The following is a 20,854-nucleotide window of genomic DNA, read 5'->3' as shown; positions in this document are numbered from 1 at the left end:
AGGAACGCAAGGGCACTGGAGCGAGCAACCCGTCCCCTTCACACTGTTTAACACCTGACCTACAGCAGAAGGCCCGCCCTCCCGGCATTTCCGGTTCTCCCGCAGATCTTCTTCCGGAACACTTGCTCACGTTTGACTCCGCCCCTCCTCCACTCTTTAGAGACCATTGGCTCTTTCTTTGAGGAAGCAGAGAATTTCCTGGCGTTGATTGGTTTCCGTCATTGTTGATGGATTAGTTACAAGAAAGGCGTGCCTGGTCTCCCTGGTAACGCTCCGCCGATAGCCGGGATTGGTTCGTGCCCTAATCCCATCTTCCGTCCCAACTGCGAGTGGTTGAGTCCCTTGACCGGGCGCGGCGGGAGTAGGTGTCGCGGACGGTATTCCCGAGCTGACGTGGCTTAAATTTGGAAGGGGGTAGCGGGTGCCTCCGGCCGCAGCCTCTTCCAGGTGAGTGAGGGATACTTCCCAACCCCTCCCTTCCTTGAGTCTTTTTTAACGGTCACCCCTGCGCGGGGGCTGCCGAAGCGGCCACTCTCGGGTCGCTTCCCTGCCCCTCCTCTTCCTGATTCAGTCCGGGATCCGGCCCTACACACGCCTCCCCTCACCTACCAGGCCTACTTCTAGTTGCTCACAAGCAAACTGGCCCCGGCGAAGGGCTTCGGAGTCTCCCTGCGCGGCCTCGAGGCCACATATGCGCAGTCGGCCCCCTGCCCAGGACGTTTCTTCTCCGGGGGCGACGGTGGGGCTCTCGGGTCAGTCCTGTCCGCTCGGCCTCGTTCCGTGAGCGGCCTGCTCAGGCCGCCCTAGTTACGCAGTAGCCGACGTCGGAGAGAACCGGCCCGGCCCCTGCCTTCAGGCCCTAAACAAACTTAGTGTCGGGAAAGAGAGGCGGGACCCAAAGGAATCAAAGATCCTGAAGGCGGAGATCACAGAAACATTGGAGCTACAACACAAAAAGGGTGCCTGTCAAACGATCCTGGTAATGAATTGCTGGTGAGATTCGGGGAGAGGAATGATCTTGGAGATGCCATCAGCACTAAAATCCCAGGAATCAGAGGTGGGCAGGCAGTTAGAGGAAAGGGAATCCTGAAGAAAGTTCTGGAGGAAAAAGAACTTAATTTGGTGGTGTGCAAGATATTTATCTGCTTAACGGGAGTGCTGTGTAGTGGGAAGGGGAGGGTGAGTCCCTTGACAAATGAGGAATATATTTGTCTGACTTATTTAAAGAGTTCCAGTTGGTCTATGGGGAAAGGACAGTTTAAGTGTGGGACAGAGATATTTAAAGTCACTGCATAAGTACTTTCACTTTTGGCGATTGTTAGAAGCTTTCCGAGCTTGTAAAGAATCTTAAAGTTCTTTGCAAGATGGCAGTGTAATACTCTGTACAGAGAGTCTCGGAGGCCTTTCCAGAAACATGAAGTAATTAAATTTGTATGGTCAGAATGACTATGAATAGTCAAACCCAGTAAATGTTAAGTTGGAAATGGCAGGATTTGGTCATGAAATAGATATAGGAAAAGTTGAAGAGAACTAAAAAGTTGCAAATACTATACACTGATAGTTTCACAGCTTTTAGTTTTCATCACTTGACCATGGAGTGAACATCTAATGCTTTCCTCTTCACTGCATTACATTTGTTTAACCATATCCAGTAGCTCACAAACATTTTTACACACCCTATCAATAAAACATTTTTGATCAAGTATATTCCAAATATATTATATTTAATATGGATAGCAGTGTGCACAGCACAGTAAACATATACAAAAACATTTATTTTTTTATTATTTTTTTAATATTTTATCAATTTAACAGAGAGAAATCACAACTAGGCAGAGAGGCAGGCAGAGAGAGAGGAGGAAGCAGGCTCCCTGCTGAGCAGAGAGCCGGGTGTGGGGCTCAATCCCAGGGTCCTGGGATCATGACCTGAGCAGAAGGCAGAGGCTTTAATCCACTGAGCCACCCAGGCGCCCCTACGAAAACATATTTAAAAGGATGGAAAGTAAATTCTTGCCCACTCTCTAGGACACTCCCAACCCAATTTGGGGACCACATAAAGTTGTTTACTTATTTTACAAAAAGGTTGTTTACATATCTAAGGACCTTCAGGCTGGATGGGAGAACCTTTTTTCTTTTTCTTTTTTTTTAGGACCTCCATCCTTCTGGGATAGAACCTCCTAAAAACCATAAAAACCATCTTTTTTTTTTTAAGATTTTATTTATTTGACAGACAGAGATCACAAGTAGGCAGAGAGGCAGGCAGAGAGGAGGAAGTAAGCACCCCGCTGAGCAGAGAGCCCATTTATGCAGGTCTCAGTCCTAGGACCCTGGGATCATGACCTGAGCCGAAGGCAGAGCCTTTAACCCACTGAGCCACCCAGGTGCCCCCATAAAAACCATCTTTAGGTGATAATTTTTTTCCCTTCTGTTTGACTGTTAAAGGCCCCTTCCTTTACCCCCCTTCGCATTAATGGATTAATTAAAGGGATATTGATTTTACTAATTTATAAAAATAGTAAATCATTCATAAATTTCTTTTGGTTAAAAAAAGTATAAGGAATAAATCACTTGGAACTCATCTCATCACTGATCATTACATACCAGTCTTTTGTTAGGAACCACTACATAAAAAAGAGGCTAGGCTCAATAATACTGTATTTTTAATTAAGCCATGTAAAAATCAGCAATATGTATTCTTGGTAAGATGAAATTCAGTAAAAAAGAATGTGATATAGCAACAAAAATCTCTTTCTTCTCTAGCTACTGACCTTTTTTCCTGTTTTCTTTGCTGAAGTAAAGCGCTGTAGATAATTTCTTGTTTCTTCTTAAGAAACTTTCTGATCATACTCAAGCACATATATCCTCCTCCTTTTTCTATCCCACAAGTGGGATCATGATATACATACTGTTCTCCACCTTTCTTTTGCCACTTAATACTATATTTTTCTCTATCCATAAGTATTAAACTACCTCATTCTTTTTTTTTTATATCATCCTTTTTATTTACTTTTTTAAAAGATTTTATTTGTCAGGGAGAGAGAGAGTGAAAGAGAGCACATCCATAAGCTGGCGGAGTAGCAGGCAGAGGGAGAACCAGACAGGGAAATGCGGGGCTTGTTCCTGGGACCCTGGGATCGTGACTTGATTCGAAGGCAGGCACTTAACCAACTGAGCCACCCAGACATCTCTAATCTACCTCATTCTTTTAAAAGGCTGTGCAGCATTCCCTGTAGAAATATCGAAATGTATTTAGTGTTTCCCCTATTGATGGACATCAGGTTGTATTCAGTTATTAGACATCACAAACATGTACGTATATCCTTGTGCCCTTGTTTGAACATATCTGTGGTATAAATGTGGGATTCTTTGGGTCATAGCACTCTGAATCATTTTATTTTAGTTTATGTACTGCTCAAAAAAGAGTGCTTGTAGAAGTATATGTAAGTATATGAGTGCTCTCATGGCTCCAGCTCTATTTTCAGCCCCAGTGAAGAATGTTGGGTGATGAGGTTACTGAGAAAATAGATTATCTTTTGTTTATCTCCTCCAATCAAGAAGCTTTATGGAGCTTTGTGACTGTCAAATTAATCTCCTTTATGTTGTAGTTTACTCAGCTTAAAACTGGAGATATTGATAGTACATCCTTGTTGGGTTTGTTTTAATAATAAAAAAAGTAATGAGATAGATTAAGTTTTTATATGTAAAGTTATTGAAACAGTACTTAGTGCATAGTGCTGTGTATATAAATTATTAACCACCATTTACTTCTAAATTTATTAATGAGAATAGTTTTTTGTGTCATGAATATTAGCTTTTCATTTTGTAATTGTAAAATTATGTCATAATATTGGATGTGCTTTTCCCCTGCTATCTAGCATCATATCCTCTTAGATCCTCCAACTGATTGAGAAGCATATTGAGATTAAGGAAAACTACTGAGGCTCAACCAAGTACGCATTAAATAAATTAGAGGAATGGCTTGGAGATCTCATTGTTTTCTGTGTTGTTTCTTTGGGAAAATGTGGTTTCAATTCCAAAGCAAACAGATGAGCTCCCAGGCATGCACTGTCTTCAGTTACTGCCTTTATTTTCCAGTATCTTTGTACTAAGTTCTCTGTGCTTAGAGGCATGCCTTATATTTCTTTTTATATTTTTGTGGCTCCTGGCATTATGCTCCATGCCAAGTGGGTATTTGGAGAATAATTATATATAGCAAGAATTGAAGACTGTGAGAAAATAATACTTATTAAATTCCAGGTGCCATCTCAACATAGAAGTGCTGAGATCCTGTGGCAGCATTTGTGGAAGGTGTGGCCAGCAATGACTTTGGAAGATTGTTTTATTTGCCTAAGTGTTCTATTGGAGGTTGGCCGTTGCCTGAAGCCCTTTATTTTTTCTTTTCCCAAGTTGGTACTCATGATTCTGATGCTTTATAAAACAGTAGCAAGAGCACTTTTTGTCCAGCAGTCACAATATTCCTTACATAAATTTCTTACTGTGAACATGAGTATTTTTCCCTTTACTAATTTTTATATATGCTTTTGTCCATTTCTGTCCTATAGTGAGCCAAAAAGAAGGGGAGATCCATCCTCCATTTTGCTTAAGCATGACTAATTAGTGTCTCTTTTGCCCTCAAGTTCTCTACCTTTGAACAACCTAAAGCACTTAATTGTGCTTGAGATGCCTTTCCCAATTACATTTCCATATTATTCCTTTTATGTCAACAGCTATACAAATAACTCTTGAATCATGGAGTCATAATACTGGTCCTTAGAGTGCTTCTTGTCAGTCTTCTTCATTTGAAGATAAGGAAACTGTAAAATAACTTACCCAGCAGAGTACAGCCTCTTTCTTTTGGAGCTAGAACTGAAAACTCAGTTCCAGGCTCCTGATTTGGTACTTTTTCCACCATACTACCTACCTTCTCATGGACCTCTTGGATTACTGAATCAATCTATGAGAAACTCCTTTTACTTTGACCTGAAACGGTACATCTTAATAGTGATCTTACCTCAGGTATACATGGTTTTAAATAGTTATGTGAGAAAAGTAACCCACTTTTCATTTGAAGAGCTTTTTATCTTATTCAGTAATGCTTATTTAGCAGACAGATTTTGAAATTTCTCTGTCAGTTTTCCTTATCTTAAAATGGCGATGATGATAATACTGATCTTGAATATTTTGTGAGCATTATAGAGAAATGTATGTAAAGTGGTACATATTGCTCAGTAATTGTTACCATTACTATTATTGTTGTCCTATGTTCATCTGTATATGTCCATGTGCAGTAATTTTTGGTAGGATGCTGGTGAAGACACACTGTCCTAGGGAGGATGAATGAGAATCTCACACATGGTAGTGGTGGATACCAGTGGTGCAAGAGAGAGGAAGATGGAGTTTTAGTTTGAGAAAACATTCAGGATTTTAATTGTGTGTTTGGAAAATGAAAAAAAAAATACTTTCCCAATTGAAATTACATAACCATAACAATGTTCTGGGCTAATGGTGAGATATGAAAGTTTTTATTTAGGTCATACCACCTTGGATGTGTACATATGTACATTTGTTTCACATTTCTCTAAAGGGCCTATGGTTTTAAAATGGTTGCAAACATTGTCACAGTGTCTGAAATCTCAGTAATTTTCTATTTAGCTCTAAAGGTAGTAGCAGTAGCAGTAAGATCCAGACTCCTTAGAGCAGAAAGTGTGGGTGCAAATAGCAGGGCTATGATAGAGGAGAGATGGAGGTTGGTTGGAGAATTTGAAGTGAAAATTATGGAAAATGGCCAGTGATTAAGGTATTTATAGGTCAGGTATGTGACCAGTCCAGGGGTTGAGTCCAGTAACTCGCTTATGGACAGCTCTAGCTATTAATTGATTTTTTAAAAAGACCTTTTGATTGTAAAACAAAACTCAAGTACAAAAAACACACTAAAAAGTATATAGTTTGATGAATTATTAGGAAGTGGGCATTCTTTTTTTTTTTTTTTAATTTGTTTATTTACAGCATAACAGTGTTCATTGTTTTGGCATCACACCCAGTGCTCCATGCAGTACGTGCCCTCCCTATTACCCATCACCTGGTTCCTCAACCTCCCACCCCACCCCCCGCCCCTTCAAAACCCTCTGGTTGTTTTTCAGAGTCCATAGTCTCTCATGGTTCATCTCCCCTTCCAGTTTCCCTCAACTCCCTCTCCTCTCCATCTCCCCAAGTTCTCCATGTTATTTGTTATGCTCCACAAATAAGTGAGACCATATGATACTTGACTCTCTCTGCTTGACTTATTTCGCTCAGCATAATCTCTTCCAGTCCTGTCCATGTTGCTACAAAAGTTGGGTATTCATCCTTTCTGATGGAGGCATAATACTCCATTGTGTATATGGACCACATCTTCCTTATCCATTCATCCATTGAAGGGCATCTTGGTTCTTTCCACAGTTTGGCGACCGTAGCCATTGCTGCAATAAACATTGGGGTACAGATGGTCCTTCTTTTCACTACATCTGTATCTTTGGGGTAAATACCCAGCAGTGCAATTGCAGGGTCATAGGGAAGCTCTATTCTTAATTTCTTCAGGAATCTCCACACTGTTCTCCAAAGTGGCTGCACTAACTTGCATTCCCACCAACAGTGTTAGAGGGTTCCCCTTTCTCCACATCCTCTCCAACACACGTTGTTTCCTGTCTTGCTAATTTTGGCCATTCTAACTGGTGTCAGGTGGTATCTCAATGTGGTTTTAATTTGAATCTCCCTGATGGCTAGTGATGATGAACATTTTTTCATGTGTCTGATAGCCATCTGTATGTGTTCGTTGGAGAAGTGTCTGTTCATATGGAAGTGGGCATTCTTGTCATAACTGTGAGGTCAAGAAATCTAACTTTGTTAGTCATCCAAGAAATTCCTCCATGTTCTCCTTCTTTTCATAGAATCATTTCCTTGTGGTTTCTCTCTAGTTTTATCATCAAATGTGAATCTTGTCCCCCCTCCCCCACTTTTAACTTGTTATCTATTAAGTCTTCCCCCTACAATTTCTGTTGAAGTACTTAGATTTTTTTTAACCTATGGAGTTTCCCACACTTTGAGAATTTCACTTTCATGGGGCAACTCAGCATATTCCTGTGTCCTTTGCATTTCTTGCAATAAGCAGCAGGATCCAGAGGCTTCTCCAGACTGAGGTTTGATCTCCATCAAAACTATAGGTTGTGGTATAGTCTTTTGTCAGAAGGTTCAAAATAATTTTTTTTGTTGTTGTTGTTATCATTTGTTGATGCTCAATGTCTACATCCATGAATTCAAAAGGAGATGCAAAATAATAGACTAAATATTCCAGTTCTACCATTTTGTTTTCATTTATTAGCTGGAATAATTTTATAAGGAGATGGATCCTCTTATCTATATTTGGTTCCTGAATGGTAAAGTTCAAATAGAAAAGACCAGATAAATCCTTGACTTGGCTAGTTTTCAAGATACTTAGTTCAGATGGTGACTAGTTTAATATTATGAACTTGTGGAATTAAATATTTTTCATGGGTTTCAATATATTGCAATTCCTTCTCTTCTTAGAAACTCACTTATTCCTTTGGCCTGTGAGAACCAACCCAGTTTGGTGCCCAGGTCTCTCGACACGACTCTAGTTAATTTTTTTTTAATCTTTTAAAAAAACTTTTTATTTTTTTATTAACATGTAATGTATTGTTAGCCCCAGGGGTACAGGTCTGTGAATCACCAGGTTTACACACTTCACAGCACTCACCATAGCACATACCTTCCCCAATGTAAATAACCCCACCACTCTCTCCCTACCTGTACCTCCTCCCCACCCTCAGTGTGTTTTGTGAGATTACGAGTCTCTTATGGTTTGTCTCTCTCCTGATCCCATCTGACTCTAGTTAATTTTTGATAGCTTCCTTGCTATTTTGTATCACAAGATGTTTCAGGCTCATCTTGTACATTTCCTACTGCAGAACTTCTCTAAGAAGCTCTGCTATTTAAGAAAAAAAATTAATGGGAAATAGCATTGCAAGATGCCAATCTGGCACTAGAGATGTTCATTGCTTCTCAGTGTGTCATTATTTTTAAGCCTTTTCAGTGGACAGAGCTAGGAAAATAGAGGTACTAAAGTAAAAATACCTTGTAAGTTCATACTGATACTTTTAATCCAAATTCAAGATCAGTTTTTATCTTGAGGTTCTTAATTTCTTTGCTTTATACCTGTATTTCTTTTTTCTTTTTTTTTTTTAGGATTTTATTTATTTATTTGACAGAGAGACAGTGAGAGAGGGAACACTAGCAGGGGGAATGGGAGAGGGAGAAGCAGGCTTCCTACTAAGCAAGGAACCTGATGCGGGGCTTGATCTCAGGATCTGAGCCGAAGGCAGACGCTTAACGACTGAGCCACCCGGCACCCCAACCTGTATTTCCTTTTTCCATACTGAAAATCTGATAGAATTACTATGCCTGTTAATTGCTCATTTACTTCAATTCCACATGACACATACACAGTTGTCAAGGAGTAACTGTACTGATACAACCACCACTAATTTTGGTTATTGCAAACAGTTCTAAAAGGTTTTTTTTTTTTTTTTGATATGTTATTCACATTCCTCCCAGTTTTTCTTTACAGTAGCCATATGTATTGTCAGAGCATATAATCATTAAATATTATGTTCTCTCCATCCCAGTCTTAGTTCTACAAGTAACTATATATTTAGTGCTTACCGCCAGTCTTTATGATGATGATTCTTTTTTTTTTTTAAAGTTATTTATTTGGAAGAGAGAGAAAGAACATGAGAGCGAGAGAGCACAAACAGAACGAGAGGGTGAGGGAAAAGCAGACTTTCCACTGAGAAGGGAGCCCGATGCAGGGCTGTATCCCAGGAACCCGGGATCATGACCTGACCTAAAGCTGATACTTAACTGATTGAGCCACCCAGGGACCCCATAATGATGTTTCTTTAGTGATTTTGGTTGTCTTAAGCCTTCTCTTTAATAGATGCCTTAGGAAAGACTCATGGGAAATTTTATCATGAATTTTCTTACTTGCTTTTAACATTCTCTCTGCGTTTTTTATATCTGAAGGTCATTTTTGCTGAAAATAAAATCCTTGGCCCACATTTTCTTTCCTTGAGCATCTCAGATCTGTAACTCCAGTTTTTTTCTGGCAAACACATTACTGTTGAAAAGTCTGAGGGTAGTCTTCTTTTCTTTTCTTTTAAAAAAATTTTACACATGATCTTTTGGCCTGAATCACAAAGGATTATTTTTAAGTCCATTAATTTTACTGGAATGTCTTGTTGATCATTCTGGGTTTTTACTCTCTGCTACATGGTGGGCTTTTTCAATATGTAGCTTCAGACTGCAGGAATTTAAAATTTCAGTTAAGTATTTTTTAGTTTTTTTTTTTTTTTTTTTTTTTTGGTGTGTGTTTTTTCTGTAACTTTGTTTTTCTTCTTCAGGGAATTTGACTCATCAATCTTTATTACTTTCTCCTGATTCCTTTTTTATGGCCTAACTTTAAAAATTTTTTTTTAAATAAATTATTAGGAAAAATTTTAGGTTTACTATAGAAATATGCAAAGATAGTTTAGAGTTCAGTATGCTTCTGACCCAGTATTCCCTAATATGTTACATTAGCAAAATGCATTTGTCAAAACTAAGAAACCAGGATTGATTCATAGCTAAAGCTCCATATTTTCTTCAAATTTCATTAGTTTCTCCATTAACTATCCAGGATCAAATTATAGGGCATCACATTGTGTGTAGTACATTTCTTTTTCTTTCTCTTTTTAAAAACTGAGACAATCATAGCGTCATGCGCAGTTGTAATAAAATAAAACAGAGATCCCTTGTACAGTTTGTTTTGTTTCCCTTAATGGCTAAAATTTTAGAAAACTATTGAATAATGTCACAATGAGGACACTAACATTAGTACATACCCTTTTTTATTTGTATACTTGTCTCTGTATGTTTGTGTGTGTATAAGTTCTGTACAATTTTATTACTTGTGTAGGTTCATGTACCCACCACCATAGTTAAGATATTGATCTGTTCCAACACGTTGTGTTGGAACACAAGGTGTCAAGACCCCTTGTGTTGCTTTTTTATAACTTTAGCCACCTTCTTCTACCCACCTACCTCCAACCCCTCCCTAAGTACTGGCAACCACTAATCTGTCTTCTATTTCTAAAATTTTGTGATTCCAAAAATATTATATAGGAATAGGACTATATAATACATAACTTTTGGAAAATTGGCTCTCTTTTTAAAATTCAACATAATTGGAGATATATCTGAATTAGTGGATGTATCAGTAGTTTGTTCCTTTTTATTGCTGTGCAGTATTCTTTGTTATGTATGTTTAATCATTTTCTTGTTGAAGGACTTCTTTGCTGATTACAATTTTGGGTTTTTACAACTGAAGCTGTTATGGGCACTAATGTATAGGTTATTGTGTGAATTTAATATTTCATTTCTCTGAGAAAAATTGCTGGGTCATAAGGTAGTTGCATATTTATCTTATAGGTAATTTTTTTGATTTGTAAAATTATTCTTTTTTTTTTAACTTTTTTAAAAACGATTTTAAATTCATTTATTTGACAGAGAGAGATCACAAGTAGGCAGAGAGGCAGGCAGAGAGAGAGAGAGAGGGAAGCAGGCTCCCTGCCGAGCAGAAAGCCGGATACGGTACTTGATCCCAGAACCCCCAGATATGACCTGAGCTGAAGACAGCGGCTTAACCCAGTGAGCCACCCAGGCGCCCCTGTAAAATTATTCTTTATCTTAACTTTCTATTTTTCTTCTTTTTAATTTAAAAAAAAAATTATTTGACAGAGAGACACAGTGAGAGAGGGAACACAAGCAGGGGGAGTGGGAGAGGGAGAAGCAGGCTTCTCGCTGAGCAGGGAGCCCAATGTGGGGCTTGATCCCAGGACCCTGGGATCATGACTTGAGCTGAAGGCAGATGCTTAATGACTGAGCCACCAAGGTGCCCCACTTTCTATTTTTCTTAAGGCATGAGTTATTATGATTATTCATTTTACTTTTTTTTCCTTTAGTTTCATCTTCATTGCCAAAATTCTTTATTAAACTTTCAGTTACTTCTTGAGTTTCCTCTTCATTTCTGGGTTTTTCTGTTTTATTTCAAACCAAAGAAAATATGCACGTGTTCAGCAAAGTTTGCAAGTAAATTTGATACATATCTATCATATACCTACTGTTTATGCTCTGCTGCCGCTGTTAGATGTATAAAATTTGCTGTTAGCTATTAATTTTTGTTAAGACTGTTTTAATATTGGAAGTAGATATTATCATTTTTATTTTTGAGCTTTATTGAGGTATAATTGACAAAAATGTATATATTTAAGACATACAGTGTAATGTTTCTTTATACATATACATTGTTAAATGATTACCTCAATCAAGCTAATTAAAAAATGGAAAATACCCATCACCTCACGTAATTGCCCTTTTGTGTGTGTGGTGAGAACATTTAAGATGTACTCTTTCAGGGGCACCTGGGTGGCTCAGTGGGTTAAGCCGCTGCCTTCGGCTCAGGTCATGATCTCAGGGTCCTGGGATCGAGTCCCGCATCGGGCTCTCTGCTCAGCAGGGAGCCTGCTTCCCTCTCTCTCTCTCTGCCTGCCTCTCTATCTACTTGTGATCTCTCTCTGTCAAATAAATAAAATATAAAAAAAAAAAGATTTAAAAAAAAAAAAAGATGTACTCTTTCAGCAAATTTCAGGTATCCAATGCAGTGTTATTAACTGTAGTCACTATGCTATACAGCAGATCCCCAGAAGTTGTTCTTCTTGTATAAGTGAAAGTTTGTATACTTTGACAAACATCTCTTATTTCCCTTACCCAGTTTTCCCTGGCAACCACCATTTTACTGTCTGCTTCTACAAGTTTGACTTTTTTAGATTCCAGCATAAGTGAGATCGTGCAGTATTTGTCTTTCTGTATTGGCATTTATTTCACTTAGCACAATGTCCTCCAGGTTCATCCATGTTCTCATAAATGACAGGATTTCATTGTTTTTTTTAGGGCTGAGTGATATTCCATTGTGTATATGCAACATACTTTCTTTACCTGTTCATCTGTCAATGAACACTTAGGTGATTCTATATTTTAGCTATTGTAAGTAATGCTGCAATGAACATGAAATTGCAAGATACTGCTTTCATTTCCTTTGGATATATATCCAGAAGTGGGATTGCTGGATCATATGGTAGTTCTATGTTTAATTTTTTGAGGAACCTCCAGACTGTTTTCTATAATAGCTGAATCAATTTATATTCCCACCAACAGTGTACAAGGGTTCCTTTTTTTCTCCACATCCTGGCCAATGCTTGTTATCTGTTGTCGTTTTGATAATAACCATTCTAACAGGTATGATGTGATACTGTAGTTTTGATTTATATTTCCCTGATGATTTTTGGTGTCAAGCACTTTTTCATGTATCTTTTGGCCATTTATATGTCTTCTTTGGAGAAATGTCTGTCCAGTTCCTTTGCCCATTTTAAAATAAGGTTGTTTTCTTGCTATTGAGTTGAGTTTCTTGTGTATTTTGGATATTTTTTTTTTATCAACTGAAGTTATTTATTTTCTTTCAGTATTTGAATTTATTTATTTTTTTTCCATTTTATTTATTTTTTCAGCGTAACAGTATTCATTGTTTTTGCACAACACCCAGTGCTCCATGCAATACGTGCCCTCCCTATTACCCACCACCTGTTCCCCCAACCTCCCACCCCCGACCCTTCAAAACCCTCAGGTGGTTTTTCAGAGTCCATAGTCTCTTATGGTTTGCCTCCCCTTCCAATTTTTTTTTATATAAACATATAATGTATTTTTATCCCCAGGGGTACAGGTCTGTGAATCGCCAGGTTTACACACTTCACAGCACTCACCATAGCACATACCCTCCCCAATGTCCATAACCCCCTCCCCCTCTCCCAACCCCACCTCCCCCCAGCAACCCGTTTGTTTTATGAGATTAAGAGTCATTTATGGTTTGTCTCCCTCCCAATCCCATCTTGTTTCATTTATTCTTCTCCTATCCCCCTAACCCCCCATGTTGCATCTCCATGTCCTCATATCAGGGAGATCGTATGATAGTTGTCTTTCTCCGATTGACTTGTTTCACTAAGCATGATACCCTCTAGTTCCATCCACGTCGTTGCAAATGGCAAGATTTCATTTCTTTTGATGGCTGCATAGTATTCCATTGTGTATATATACCACATCTTTATCCATTCATCTGTTGATGGACATCTAGGTTCTTTCCATAGTTTGGCTATTGTAGACATTGCTGCTATAAACATTCGGGTACACGTGCCCCTTCGGATCACTGCGTTTGTATCTTTAGGGTAAATACCCAGTAGTGCAATTGCTGGGTCATAGGGTAGTTCTATTTTCAATATTTTGAGGAACCTCCATGCTGTTTTCCAGAGTGGTTGTACCAGCTTGCATTCCCACCAACAGTGGAGGAGTGTTCCCCTTTCTCCGCATCCTCGCCAGCATCTCTCATTTCCTGACTTGTTAATTTTAGCCATTCTGACTGGTGTGAGGTGATATCTCATTGTGGTTTTGATTTGTATTTCCCTGATGCCGAGTGACGCGGAGCACTTTTTCATGTGTCTGTTGGCCATCTGGATGTCTTCTTTGCAGAAATGTCTGTTCATGTCCTCTGCCCATTTCTTGATTGGATTGTTTGTTCTTTGGGTGTTGAGTTTGCTGAGTTCCTTATAGATTTTGGATACTAGCCCTTTATCTGATATGTCATTTGCAGATATCTTCTCCCATTCTGTCAGTTGTCTTTTGGTTTTGTTAACTGTTTCCTTTGCTGTGCAAAAGCTTTTGATCTTGATGAAGTCCCAATAGTTCATTTTTGCCCTTGCTTCCCTTGCCTTTGGTGTTGTTCCTAGGAGGATGTTGCTGCGGCTGAGGTCAAAGAGGTTGCTGCCTGCGTTCTCCTCAAGGATTTTGATGGATTCCTTTCTCACATTGAGGTCCTTCATCCATTTGGAGTCTATTTTCATGTGTGGTGTAAGGAAGTGGTCCAATTTCATTTTTCTGCATGTGGCTGTCCAATTTTCCCAGCACCATTTATTGAAGAGGCTGTCTTTTTTCCATTGGACATTCTTTCCTGCTTTGTCGAAGATTAGTTGACCATAGAGTTGAGGGTCTATTTCTGGGCTCTCTATTCTTTTCCATTGATCTATGTGTCTGGTTTTGTGCCAGTACCATGCTGTCTTGATGATGACAGCTTTGTAATAGAGCTTGAAGTCCGGAATTGTGATGCCACCAACTATACGCTATAAAGTACTCATGAAAGAAATTGAGGAAGACACAAAGAAATGGAAAAATGTTCCATGCTCCTGGATTGGAAGAATAAATATTGTGAAAATGTCTATGCTACCTAAAGCAATCTACACATTTAATGCAATCCCTATCAAAATACCATCCATTTTTTTCAAAGAAATTATTTTTCAAATAATCCTAAAACGTATATGGAACCAGAAAAGACCTCGAATAGCCAAAGGAATATTGTATTTTGGATATTAATCCTTTATCAGATGTTTGCAAATATTTTCTCCCATTCTGTAGGTTGCCTCTTTATTCTGTTGTTTCCTTTGCTGTGTGGCTTTTTAGTTTGATACAATCTCATTTGTCTTTTTTGCTTTTGTTTGTACTTTTCAGTTTGTATCCAAGAAATTATCAAGAAGCTTTCCCCCATGCTTTCTTCTACTAGTTTTATAATTTCAGGTCTTGCGTTTAAGTCTTTAATACAGTTTGAGTTGGTTTTTTTATGTGGTGTGAGATAAGGGTCCAGTTTCATTCTTCTGCATGTGGATACCAGTTTTGTCAGCACTCTTTATTAAAGGGACTGTCCTTTCCCCATCGTGTATTCTTGGCACCTTTTTTGAAGATCAATTGGCTATAAATATATGGATTTATTTCTGGGCTCTTTATACTGTTCCATTAGTCTGTATGACTGTTTTATGCAAATATCTTAATGTTTTGATTACCATAGCTCTATGGTATATGTTTTTCCCCAATTTATTAAATTTAAATTTTAGGTAGTTAACATACAAGGTAATATTAGTTTCTGGAGCAGAATTCAGTGATTAATCACTTACATACAACACCCAGGGTTCGTCATAACAAGTGCCCTCCTTAATGCTCATCACCCATCTAGCTTTGGTATTTTTTGAAACCAAAAGCATGTTGCCTCCAGCTTTGCTCTTGCTCAAGATTGCTTTGTCCATTCTGGGTCTTCTGTGGTTCTGTATGATTTAGACTTTTAAAAAAATTTTTGTGAAAAAAAAAAAAAAAGGCATTGGAATTTTGATAGGGATTGCATTGAATCTGTAGATTGCTTTGAGGGGTTTTTAATACTGTTCTTTAGGTCCGTGAATATGGATATCTTTCCATTTATATGTTTTTTCTGAATTCCTTTCTTCAATGTGTTATAATTTTCAGTGTATAGATCTTCTACTTCCTTAGTTAAATTTATTCCTAAGTACTTAATTCTTTTAAAATGCTAAGATAAGGGATTATTTTCTTTATTATTATTTAGGAGGGATAGCTTGTTGTTAGTATAAAGGAACATAATAATTTTTATATATTGATTTTATATCCTGAAACTTTATTGAATTCATTTATTAGTTGTAATAATTTTTTAAAAAGATATATATTGAAGAGAAAGAGAGAAAAGGGAAAAGCAAGGAGAGGGGCAGATGGAGAGAAACTCAAGCAGACTCCATGCTGAGTGCTGAGCTTGACTCGGGGCTTGATCCCACAATCCTGAGTTCATGACCTGAGCCGAAATCAATAGTTGGATGCCCAACCAACTGAGTCACCCAGGCACCTCTAGTCATAATAATTTTTTGGTGGAGTCTTTAGGGTTTCCTCTATATAAAATCATGTTATCTGTAAACAGAGACAATTTTACTTATTTCTGATTTGGATGCCTTTTATTTTTTTCCTTGCCTAATTGATCTGGCTAGGACTTCTAATATTATATTGAATAGAAGTGGTAAGAACAGGATCCTTAAACCTGATTTTAGAGGAAAAGCTTTTAGCTTTGTGCCCTTGAATGTGGGCTTGTCATATATGGCCTTGATTATATTGAGGTATTTTCCTTCTGTACCGAATTGGTTGACAGTTTTTATCATGAAAGGGTGTTAAATTTTTTAAATGCTTTTTCTGCATCCATTGAGATGATCAGGTGATATTTATCCTTCATTCTGTTAATGTAGTGCATCACATTTGTTGATTTGTGGATGTTGAACCACCCTTGCATGTTATGAATACTTCTACTTGACATGGTGTATGATCCTTTTTTTTTTTTTTTTAAAGATTTTATTTATTTATTTGACAGAGAGAGATCACAAGTAGGCAGAGAGGCAAGCAGAGAGAGTGAGAGGGAAGCAGGCTCCCTGCCGAGCAGAGAGCCTGATGCGGGACTCGATCCCAGGACCCTGAGATCATGACCTGAGCCGAAGGCAGTGGCCTAAACCACTGAGCCACCCAGGCGCCCCCGTGTATGATCCTTTTAATGTGATGTTGAATTGGGTATGCTAGTATTTTGTTGAGGATTGTTGCATTTATTTCATCAGGGATACTGGCCTATAATTTTCTTATAGTGTCCTTCTCTGGATTCAGTATTCAGGTGATGCTGTCCTCATAAAATGAATTTGAAAGTATTTCCTCTTCAGTTTTTTTAGGCTAGTTCCTGTTTTGTGGTTCCTTTGTTCCTTTCTTCTCTTGCTGTTGTCTTGGGTTTTTCAACTTCTCATGTATGGATTTTCATGTCTTATATCGTTTTTAATGCCTTTTAGTCCTTTTGGTTGATTTAGTAGGTTGTAGTTCTGAGTTATTTTGAGCATGGTTCTTTGAGATGTTTCTGTTTTCTGTATGGATATTATTTTGCTCTTTTTCTTATAAAACTTTATGGAAATTGCGTTACTTTTCAGGTGCTCATTTTTATGTTAATTTAACGTTGCTGAATTTTTAGAAGGAAATTTATTTTGGATAGCTTTGCTTACTTTGCAGGGCTCCCTTTTACATTGTTTTCCAATGTTGGTTCAAAATGTGGCCATTGGATTTCTGAGATTTCCAGGCACTTTTTCCACTATCCCAGCTCTCTTTATGTGGGTCTTCCTTTGTTCTCTGTTGACTCTGTCTTTCCTCAGTGGAGGCCCTGTTCTGAAAGAGAGCCTTAACTCTTCATTTTTGAGAGTTCATGGGGCCCAGACTCTTTAGCCATTTCAGACCTTGCGGGTTCCTTGCATTTAGGTGCTATTGGAGAAAGGATATACCTCTTTTTCATTTGGTATTCTTTAATTGGCTCAGCACATTTTCCAGTGAATATCCACTAGCTCCTTTGTGGTTCTCTTGGTATCCTGTCTGTCACTTCTTACAGCTTCTATAGGGAAGCATTATTTTTTTTAAATTTATTTATTTGACAGACAGATCACAAGTAGGCAGAGAGGCAGGCAGAGAGAGAGGAGGAAGCAGGCTCCCCGCGGAGCAGAGAGCCCGATGCGGGGCTCAATCCCAGGACCCTGAGACCATGACCTGAGCCAAAGGCAGAGGCTTTAACCCACTGAGCCACCCAGGCGCCCCTAGGGAAGCATTATTTTACTCTGTCCCCTCAAGGTTTTCATTGAGCCTGAGAATTAAATTTACATAGGACAGGTTAACAGGGAAAGCATACAGATTTATTTAGTATAAATTTTAAGTGATACTGGAGCCCTCATAAGGATATGAAGACCAAAGGAAGCAGTTAGAGTGGAACACTTACATATTGAGTTGGACAGAGAGCAGTAAATAGTGATAAATGATGCAAAGCAAAGGGGGTAGTTACTCATGGAGAAGTGACTAGGAAGATGAGGATTCACAGACAAGATTGTTTTTACAAATTCCTCTTGGCCTCAACTCTCCATCCCTGCAGATAAGAATGTTACTTTCCCAGGACATCTTCCGTGTGAGGTTTTATATCTTGCTTTCAGGACGAAAAAGGGGAGGTCAGAGCATCTTCTTATACCTGCTGTTTTTCAAGTACGTTTGGCTCAAAATGATCTTTATGTCCAAATGGCATATTTGGGGTGGAACATTCTGCCATCCCCCTTCACTTCCCTCTTCCTTCCATATGTACAGCAACTGACATGCAGATCTTGTGGCTGCTGGTGGTTTGTATATATCCGTGTTTATTTTAGAGTTTGTGGGAAACTTTGCAACATAGCTTTTGGATTTTTGTGGAAGCTGTATATAGGTTTTTGGCTTTGTGATCTGCTTTGTCAGTTTTTATGCGGGAATTCAGGAAGATCCACAATCAGTGCTGTCTCCTACACCCATCTTCTCAGAGTCCCATCAATTGGTTGATTTTGTGTTTGTGTGTGTATGTGCTTGTTCCTAATGCAGTCTGAAAAATCTGAAGATGAAGTGAACTTGTTTGATAAATTAGGTTCTGCTATGACTTTCTTTGATTAGTGCAAATCTCTGTACCTAATAAAGACTCTTTAGTTTTGGTGTTCATTTTCTTCATTAATGATTACTATAGAAAATTCAATCTCTAGTGTTGAAAAGAAAGTTTAGTCTATGTAATGGTGAGTTGTGATTTTTTTTTTTAAACAAACTATAGTTATGAGTCACAGCTTGAATGAGTGGTTACATATAATCCCATTTACTTAAATGTGAGCCTGTGTTGGCTTCCTAGTAGTTACATATAAACTAATTCAGTGTCCTATGTTGCCCTTCGAGGAGTGGTTTTCTTTTTTCTTTCCTGTTTCATACATCTTTCCTAAATGTTATATGCTAGTTAGATTATTCAGGATAACCTGTTACAGAAACAAACTCCCCACCACTTCTTTCTTAATTAAGGACCATGATTGTCCTAAACATTATTACTACTCGGAGTAGAAGAAAACTTTAGCAGAAATTGGTTTTATTCAGGTACTTATTTTGTACAAGAGCTCTTGTATTTCTCCCTGCTGAGGCTTTTAAAGGCCAAAGAACATTTTATCATTAAACATAAAATTTAGCATGATTACTTATAATAGTGCTATGTACAGTATAGTTCTGTTTTGATTTTTCCTACAAAGTATTAATACTTTCACTTTCAAAGAGTTATGGACTAGCTATTGACATAATCTGAATGAATGAATAAATAAATAATAAATAAGGGATATAAGGGTGTGTGTGTGTGTGTATTTAGGTTGTCTTTTTCTTCTTTAATGAGTTTTGTTAGCTTGTATCTTTTAAAGAATTGTCCCATTTCTTCTATGTTGATGAATTTATGGGCATAGAGTTAATTTGTAGTGTTATAGTATTTTAATTTATGTTACAATATTTTAATATATATTAGATCTATAGTGATGTTTCCTTTCTCATAATTGGTATTGATAGTTTGTGTCTTCTCTTTTTTTCCTTGATCAGCCTGGCTAGAGCTTTATCAATTTTTTTTGATCTTTTCAAAAAACCACCTTTAAAAAAATTATTTTAATTCCACTTAGCTAACATGTAGTGTTATATTAGTTTCAGGTGTACAATATAGGGATTAAATAGTTCCTTACGTCACCCAGTACTTATCACAACAAGTATACTCCTTAATCCCCATCACCTATTAACCCATCACCCCCCACCTCAACTCTGGTAACCATCAGTTTGTTCTCTACGATTAAGAGTCTGTTTCTTTGTCTCTCTCTTTCTCCTCTTTGCTCACCTTTTTCTTAAATTCTACATATGAGTGATACCATATGGTATTTGTCTGTATCCGACTGACATATTTCACTTAGCATTATACTTCCTAGCAAGATTCCATTCTTTTTTTTGACTGAATAATATTCTATTTTATATATATATACATATATCTCACATCTTTTTATTCCATTTATCGATTGAAGGACACTTGGGCAGCTTTCATATCTTGGCTATTCCAAATAAAAAAAGGACTACATGTATCCCTTTGAATTAGTGTTTCTTATCCTTTGGGTAAATACTTAGTGCAGTTGCTAGATTGTGGGGTAGTTCTATTTTTAACTTTTTGAGGAACCTCCGTACTCTTTTCCAGAGTGGCTGCACGAGTTAGTATTCTACCAATAGTGCAAGAAGTTTCCTTTTTCTCCACATCCTTGACAACACCTGTTGTTCTTGTGTTGTTGATTTTTTTTTATAAATATGTACAGTTTTTTTTTTTAATTTATTTATTTGACAGAGAGAGATCACAAGTAGTCAGAGAGGCAGGCAGAGAGAGAGGAGGAAGCAGGCTCCCCACTGAGCAGAGAGCCCGATGCGGGGCTCGATCCCAGGACCCTGAGATCGTGACCTGAGCCGAAGGCAGAGGCTTTAACCCACTGAGCCACCCAGGCTGCCCATTGTGTTTTAATTTTTAACTCTTCTGACACATGATATCATTGTGGTTTTGATTTTCATTTCCCTTATGGTTAGTAATGATGAACATATTTTCATGTGTCTGTTGGCCATCTGTGTATGTCTTCTTTGGGGAAATGTATGTTCATGTCTTCTGCCCATTTTTTTAATCAGATTATTTGGTTTTTAGTTGTTGGATTTTGTAAGTTCTTCATATATTTTGGATATTAACCCTTTATTGGATGTGTCATTTGCAAGTATCTTCTCCCATTCTGCAAGTTGCCATTTAGTTTTAGTTTTTAGCAGATATTTTTTATTTTGATGTAGTCCCAACTGTTTATTTTTGCTTATTCTCCCTTGTCTCAGGAGATATCTCTCAAGTTGCTATGGCCAATGTCGAAGAGGTTACTGCCCGTGTCTCTTCTAGGATTTTTATGGTTTCAGGTCTCACATTTAAGTCTTTGTTTCACTCTGAATT

At 37.9% G+C, this 20,854-nt stretch overlaps 1 protein-coding gene across 5 annotated transcripts in view; it reads left to right on the top strand.

Annotated features, from left to right (window-relative positions):
• Positions 1-221: 221 nt before the first annotated feature.
• The window catches only part of GOLGB1 (golgin B1), a 123,792-nt gene continuing 103,159 nt past the window's right edge, over positions 222-20,854 (top strand). For 3 of the 5 annotated variants that reach the window (XM_046001730.1, XM_046001729.1, XM_046001728.1), the window contains exon 1: positions 236-447. The gene's annotated coding sequence lies outside the window, so the exon portion shown is untranslated. Of the gene's footprint in view, positions 448-20,854 lie in introns of all 5 variants that reach the window. The other 2 variants (XM_046001732.1, XM_046001731.1) reach the window with 2 other exon arrangements.

The sequence above is a fragment of the Meles meles genome, chromosome 4 (genome assembly GCF_922984935.1).
Source record: "Meles meles chromosome 4, mMelMel3.1 paternal haplotype, whole genome shotgun sequence".
NCBI classification, from domain to species: domain Eukaryota; kingdom Metazoa; phylum Chordata; class Mammalia; order Carnivora; family Mustelidae; genus Meles; species Meles meles.
Note: the sequence above shows the minus strand (reverse complement) of the source record. Positions and strands in the feature narration are given on the sequence as shown.